At 34.9% G+C, this 8,305-nt stretch overlaps 1 pseudogene across 1 annotated transcript; it reads right to left on the reverse strand.

Annotated features, from left to right (window-relative positions):
• Positions 1–2,211: 2,211 nt before the first annotated feature.
• Positions 2,212–5,039, reverse strand: LOC107760921 (premnaspirodiene oxygenase-like; annotated as a pseudogene). Its single transcript, XR_001642490.2, has 2 exons — positions 3,954–5,039; positions 2,212–2,937 (listed from the first exon to the last, which is right to left on the reverse strand). The product of XR_001642490.2 is annotated as a premnaspirodiene oxygenase-like (transcript).
• Positions 5,040–8,305: the final 3,266 nt, after the last annotated feature.

Raw genomic sequence — 8,305 nt, forward strand, 5'->3', positions numbered from 1 at the left:
AAAGTAAGAACAATAAAGATAAATGACAATTTCTAATGAAAAATGAGCGAAAAAGTCAAGTAGTATATTCTTTGCCAATGATTAGATGATATGTTTACAAATGATTGGGGTCCCCTTTATATAGGAGGGGACCCTAAATAAGGTACATTTTCATTTACAGTAAAGAATTTTATTGGGACAGCTGTATAACCGCCTGGTACGGATTCGTACAAATCAATTCCGGAATTTACGCCATGATCTTGGGGACGTGGCGAGAATCTTGTTCTTATGTAACAAACTCATAACGGCACTATCTCAGAGTTGGTCATACTTGGCTCCGATGTTCTTTGAACACTTAAGTCTTCGGGCCTCTTATTCTGCCTTCGAACCCGAGCTTAGTTTTTATCGAACTTCAGCCCTCGGTGCGACGTCTCGAGCCTGCTAAATCGGAGGTACCTGATTTCGACCGTATACAAGTATCACGCTTTTGGTCATGCCATTTTTTCCAAAAGTCCTCACATCATTAAGAGATCCTTCAGGCTTCGGCTATCAATGTGGAATTTTGTTTGCACACCCTCCAGTTTCCTGCTCTAAAGAAGGTCCATTTCTGCTTTGCTTATTGTTTCCAATCATGCTTTAGTTAACTCCTGTTATTATCTTATTGTTCTGATTTGCTTTTTTGGCTGAATCGCCTCGTTGAAGCTATAGATTGGTAAACAAGACTGAAAATTTGATTTGGGCTTAAGGTGTAGAATAAATGGATAAATGGCCACTTTTTAGACCGCTAGTTAACAAAACTATTTAACTTTAGCCGCATTTTAATGTGAAAATAAAATTTGAATAAAATACCTTTATTTAAAGCATAGAAGAATCTTATTGAAGTTAAATGTTCAAAGTCGAGGAATTCCTGGAGTTTCAAATATGTTAAAATGCGAGATTAAACTGTGACTGCTCAAACTCCATGATTCCTGGAGTTTGAACAGCGGTAGTTCAAATTCCATGAGAAAAGGAAATCCAAGTCCACATAGATGAGAGAGGAGCAATCATCTATTACTTGTGAGGATTGACAAGCAATGCGGACAAGGTTGGTGCCAAGGCCTAGACGATTTGTGCCAAGCAGGGGGAAACTAGCACGCCAGTTACGAGTTCGGCCGAACTCAATAGCTTTGGTCCCAATATCGTGTTTGTCTTTAGAAATTCATTGAATATATATAAATTATTAATTTAGAACCCATCGACTTAAAAAGACTAAAATCCTGAACCCATAAACTTCAAATCCTCAATGTCAATGCATGAGCAAGGCATGCACATGACATGAATGCCAAGGCGTGCTCTGCATGACTGGTTGGCGCCAAAACTGATTGTTTTGCTTCCAAACCACTCTAATAGTTCTTCTCAAAATATTAACACCTGAGGAAATCCTTGATTATGGTTGGGTCCTGAGAATAGCTGCTGTGTTAACAGAGATTACTTTTTGTCTCACAAATTTGTGAACCTCAATCCTACACTTCTGGGTCCACAAAATTGTGAGACAAAAAAGTTACCTCATACAACCAGTGTCAGTTGTATGAGACACAAAATAAAATTTTCCATTAACATAAAGTAGTGTAGTTCTTAATTTTTTGTTATCAGTCCAAGCAAAAATTGGTTACTCTCCAAGCCTTGTCGATGGTGATAACTAGGGGTGTACATGGACCGGGTTGGTTTGATTTTTATCAAAACCAAATCAAACCAAACCAACTATATCAGTTTTGGTTCGATTTTGTCGGATTTTTCGGGTTTTCGGGTTTTTTTTTTGTCATATGAATATTATTTCAATCTTACTTTGTTAAAATTATAGATAAAGCTTTGATAAGTGAATATATGTTTAGTAAATATGAAAAAAATTGACAAACATATGATCTATTAAAATATTCTAATGCGAGAATTTTTTTTAGTAACACATGATAGTTATTTTCTTAATCGTCTAACAATAATTTTTCGTTAATTTACGCTTTCAAGGTTAACACATGAGAGGATCCCAAATATTTCTACATTTTCTAAAGAAAAATCACTATAAAGTCTTAAAAATATAAATAAAATTTATATATTTATATGTCGGTTTGATTCGAATTTTTTTACTCAATACCAAACCTAGTCGGGTTTTTTAATCGGTTTGGTTTAACTTTTCGGTTTGGTATGGTTTTCCGGTTCAGTTTGAACACCCCTAGTGATAACTACATTAGTCAACCATTTGAAAAGAAGAATGTGATGGAAATGTTCTTGCGTCGAAAGTACAATGGTGGTGTTTACAAATACAAAAGCAAGTTTTTATTTAAAAATGAATTGATGCCATGACATCACTCTTGACAAGGTTGATAAGGAGTAGCGATCACGTACAGGTTGCTCTTCCTAGCACAAGTTGCTCCAGCCGATTCAGTCAAGTCTAGTTCACTTGGATAGATTCCATTTGGGAGTTTCCAATCAAAGTCATACAATAATTGAGCCAACGGATAATACACATTAGCTAAACCAAATGATATCCCAGGGCAATTCCTTCTTTCACTGCCAAAGGGAAGATATTCAAAATTATTACCAACAAAATCCATAGAGTTGTGCTCAAATCTTTCGGGTTTAAAGCTTTCTGCGTCCTCCCAATATTGGATCTCTTCCAATAGCCCAAACATTAACCATGACTTTTGCTTTCAAAGGAATAGTGTAGCCGTTTATGTCTGTTTCTTCCCTACATTCTCTTGGGAGCAAAAGGGGAAATGGAGGATGGAGTCTGAAAGTTTCTTTAATGACTAACTTTAGGTATTTCAACTCTTCGACATTATTTTCATCAAAAGTTTCTTTTCCTCTAAAGGCTTTTCTTACCTCTATTTGAGCTTTGGCCAATACACTTGGATTCTTCATCTTTTCTACCATGGCCCAGTCAATTGTTGTTGATGAGGTTTCAGTTCCCGCAGCAAACATGTCCTTTGTTTATAAGCAAGTAATGATGTCAAATTATCTTTTGCATGTTGTTTATTTTGTACAAACTTTTTGACCAATTTCTATTGAAATATTCAAATAACTTACCTAAACTATATTTGTTCTACTACCTTTTGTTTTACACTGGAAGAACTTTTAAATTCTCAAGGCCAAATTTTTTTTGTATCATGATATTATGCTATTATCTCATTATGTTAGAACTGCTGGTGGTTGACAAAATATTTTCATTGAAAAACGTTCAAAATTGTCCTTGTAGAATATGAAATGATTTATATTCGTCCTCCGTTAATAGTTGGGCCATATCTTGTTATCTACGCCTGCTGTTACAAAAGCGCGCTACATATAGCCTCACTGACTAACGGTCAAAGCTTACAAACTAATTAATCTCTAATTCATCTACCTATATTACTAATAACTGTTAATATTAATTTTTATCCCAAACCCTTTAAACTAGCAGAATAGATCCATAATGGATTCTTCACCTTAGCTTCACCCAGTAAATCATATAGTTTGAACTTTTATCAAATAAATCAAATGATCATAAGTTAAGACTTCTTTATCATCTTGAAATAAAGTTGCAGTAAGAATAAAAATAGCAATAAGAAAGAAAGATGGTCTAAACCAAACGAAGAGTTGGAGGAATCGTGCCCTTTTCTATAATGATTCTTCATAGTTGAATGAAAATGAAAATTTTTGAGAGTATTGCAAAGGGAGTTATTTGAGCAGACTTGGTGGTAGGGAAGAAGAAAAGAGTATAAGTATTCGTGGACTTTTAGAAGAAAAAACAATGGGTGTTTTAGGGTCAACTTTTCCGGCGGCCGTGGTGGCAGTGATGACAAAGAAGAAGGTGGTGATGGAGAAGATATAGCAAGATATGACCCCAACTATTATACAATATCATTAGAGAAGTTTAAAGTTAAAAGGAAAGAGCGTAATATAAAATGGAACGGAGTGGAATATAATAATAAGGGTGGAATTGTGCAGTATATAATTGTACTTACAAAAATAATGGCTTTAATGTTGTCGTTGGTGATAGGAAATTGAAGGCCTCCCTCTTTCATAAGTCTTAGCAGGACATCAATTAAACCTTCACCTCCTACTTCACCGGCTGCAATTTTCTTGCGCTCGCTGATGATGTTTTCAAGAATGGCATCTAACCCATGGTGGACATCCATAATTTTACCCTTCATTCCACAGAGCACACGAAGAAATTTCAGTGATGGAAATACATCAGCCACATCAAATCCTTACATTAAGGCTGACACTTTTTTCACTAGTACTATAAGTTCATCTTGCTCCTTGTATACTTTCCCAAATGCCGATCTACATGTCATAGAGCTTGCGAATTGATAAATCCTTTTTGTTGCGTTAACTGTCTCACCAGAAGATGATTGAAGACCTTCATCTTGTCTAATGGAGCTGAATGACTTAACATTTTTGACACTGAGTAACTCTAAGAGACAAATTTTACGCATTTGTCTCCAGTAATCGCCATAGGGGGAAAAGACAATGTCGGTCCCTTTATAACAAACAATCTCAGCAGCAACAAGTAAAGGCCTAGATGCAAAAGCGAGGTCATGAGTTTTTAGTACTTCTTTTGCCATCTCAGCTGAAGTAACAGCAACTAGAGAAACTTCACCTAGTTGAAGGTGCATAATTGGTCCATATTTTTTGGCTAAATCTCTAAGGACACGATGTGGAGATCCACCTAGCAAATGAAGCATGCTTCCAATTAAAGGTAATTTCCATGGACCTGGAGGCAATCTTTTGGTTTGGCTATTGGAATTCTTCCATTTCCTCAATTGAAAGAGGAAAGAAACAAAAAGAAATAGGGAAAAGAAGTTGAAGAACTGCATTTGGGAGGGTTATTTGGTCTGATAGGTTCTGCAAATTAGTGTTGTTGCATATATAAGCTCTTTTATGGGCTTTTTGTTTTGGCAAGAAATGGGATTTGTCTAGTCAAATTAATATGACAGATGCATTTTTTTCAGCAACTTTTGCTTTTTACAATGCGATCCACAGAAATGCTATAGATGAACAAAAATGAGGTAAGCAGCATTATTTTGATAGAATAATTATTTTGGAGCCGAATATGAAGTTTACTTTTTATCGATGAAGATCTTAATAAGACAAAAACATTGTCAACTGCGGCTAGCTGCTAGAATTTTTTATTTAATAAAGAAGACAAACGAACTAATAATTGTAGCAATAATTGACTTTAATATATATTTTTGTTGAACTACAACGTATTCAAAAAGATTGGCTTTGTAGCTCATTGTAGAGTACTCATTAATATAGTGATTATGTGATATCTTTAAATAAAGAAATGATTTATATAAGATAGAATTTTAGTTGATTTTAAAGTACAAAAATATTACTATATAAAATCAACAGTAGCTTTTTGAAACCCAAAAAATTACTACAATTTTGTATTTTTAAAACCAATCATGCTGACATAGCATATTTTGTGTTTCCCAATCAAATTTCAGCTGGTGAACGGAAAGGTGATTACTTCTACTGGATTCAACTATGGCAGAATCTTCCTCTCTGCTTTATGAAGGCAGTCACGCGCTCTTTTGCTGTGTCTAAAACACGATTTTCGGATTTATCAGTTAGGTCCCCCGATGGGTGATTATTGCTTTGTCACTAAGGAAAAGATAAGCACCAAAGATTTTGATGGGATTTCTTTGCCTTTAATTAAAGTTCATGGGTTCCAGCTCGAGCTCCAAAGAAAAAATATTGCTTTCAAGTGCCAATTATGAATGTTCAATTATTAAATGTTGATTTAATTTAAACCTGAAATTCACTTACACAATTATTTGACTCAAAGATATCGAAATCTTTTTGAATAAATCAATAAAAGAAAATGAAGGGGTAAATCTTAGCTAAGTATAATAATCTCTAGAACAAAAGACAGATAAGGAGAATACGGATAATAAGAATTCTTTATCTCATCAAGACAAAAAACCTTATACAATAACTCTATCAATCCTTTATGTAAGCAAGTTTACTGCAAGTGTTATGAGTTAGGAAAAGTGCCCGGAGCCCTTACAAGGTTGTTTTACGCTCTATATATAAAGAACGAAACCCTTCTAAGCTCTAAAAGACAAGTTATAGGGAATATTCGAAAGAATATTCTTAATGTCCCCTAATGGGCCTGCACTACTGCAAGGGTCGTACAGTTTTTTGTTCGCCTTAAGGTCGCCCTCTGCAGAATGTCGAGCTACGAGAATCTCGTCGTTCGTCGTACTCATCAACGATCGTAGTTGTTCAAATTTGGACCAATACAACAATCACGAATACGGTATAACTTAAAATGGTACACAATTTTGAATTCATAATCGGGTAAATCAGATAAAGCAGACCATTTCTCCTTTAGTATACCATCTTTGTATGAAGAGATTAGTATTTTTTTAGTCTAAAATTGAAATTGAAAACTAAAAAGGATGAGTAATTGAAAGCACGCGCTTTGGAGTATGAAAATTGAGAGTGATGTAAGTGGTGATGAGGCAGAGAAAAGGCATCCGTTTGAAGAGAAATTTTATTTTGGGTGAAACTCACCCAACAATAGTTGTATCAACATACCCAAACGAAGGCCACAACAAATTTATATTCAAGCAAAGAAAAATGGCATTCTATCCAAACGTAATATTCCATATACATTTTGTATCTATCTGTCTTCTTCTTGTTTTTATTTTAATTATTATCATAGTTTATATCTTTCTAAATTCATCTTTAGTTGCCAAAGCTTAAAAACTGAACCTTTAGAAGTTATTCATCGATATATAGAATTGTGCTCACAAAATACTCTTCTTGTCAATATCAGTGTGAAATACAAAATTGTGCTCACAAAATACTCTTCTTATCAATATAAAATTTATGTCTTCTTGTTAACAAATACAAATTTGTGCCCACTGACATTGAGACTTTTGCATTTGATCCATTTTGCTACCATACCTGCAAGAAAAATTATCAATACAAAAATATTGTTTACTATAAATTTAAAATAAGATCAATATGAACTTTTATTATCACTGTAATCTTTTAGTGCTAAAATGATATGGTGGGCCAAATTTGCACAAAAGATTTCATTCACAACTATAGTGATAAAGAATAGTGCCTAAGAATAGACTAAATTATATCATTGTAATATTTTAGTGATAAAGAATAGACAACAATGAAAAAAATCTTTTGTTTGGTTTTTTCAAACATTTTTGAAGGCAATGGGAGGAAAAGCACCAAGAATAATTTTTACCGATCAAGCTCATGCCATAGCGTTTGCCATTAAAGAAGCTTTTCCTGATGCATGTCATCGATTATGTGAATGGCATATTGATAGAAATGCTCAAAAGAACATACCATATCTTTACTGGAAATCGGGATTCAAAGAATATTTTGATAAACTTCTGTGGAGGTGCACGTCAGAGATAGAATTTGAGTTAATATAGCAGAAAATGATAAGTGATTGGAATTGTGGGAGTAATGTGAGCGTTACTGTGTTAAAACAAAAATCAGAAAACTGTTAGAAGAATAAAGAAATGTATAAAATAGTAAAGAATCAGAAATATTCCGAGTCCACAATTTTCTTGTGCGTCCTTAAGGAATTTTAACCCCCTCACACGTTGCCAAGGTAATGGATTAAATCCTCCCAGGATAAAACGGAATAAACCTTCCTGCAACAGTGGCAATACAAACTGCAGGATACCAACGAACTCAAAGAACGGAGCAAAATCACACTTACGAATTTGAGAGAGAGAGACTGCAAATTAGGATGCAGTATATTTAGAAAGAAAGAAGTTCTAGAGTATTTTTTGTATATTGAAGATGCAGCATTGCCTCAGAATTTATAGGCAAATATCAGAAGAGGTGTCTGAAAAGGTGCCTTTTCAGAAAATACGCGGCCTTCTACCGCGATCGCGGCCAGAGAGCCTCTCTGAATCTGACTGCCGCGATTCTACCGCGGCCAGCGAGGCCCTCTGAACATTCAGCAGTGTTCTGGCGTATTTTCAGTGGTGATTTGGCATTTAATTAATTATTAAATAAATTTTGTCCAAAAATAATCTTATCGATCGATCATTTGACAAATCCAAATCCAAATCCAAATCCAAAGCCGAAGCCGAGCCGAGCGAGCGACGACGACGACGCGAGGGTTCCTTCTCTTCAACTCCTTTTAAGAGTTCTAGCGTATTTTCGGTGGTGATTTGGCATTTAATTAATTATTAAATAAATTTTGTCCAAAAATAATCTTATCGATCGATCATTTTCCAAATCCAAATCCAAAGCCAAAGCCAAAGCCGAGCCGAGCGAGCGACTACGACGGCGCGAGGGTTCCTTCTCTTCAACTCCTTTTAAG

The sequence above is a fragment of the Nicotiana tabacum genome, chromosome 22, assembly GCF_000715075.1.
Source record: "Nicotiana tabacum cultivar K326 chromosome 22, ASM71507v2, whole genome shotgun sequence".
NCBI classification, from domain to species: domain Eukaryota; kingdom Viridiplantae; phylum Streptophyta; class Magnoliopsida; order Solanales; family Solanaceae; genus Nicotiana; species Nicotiana tabacum.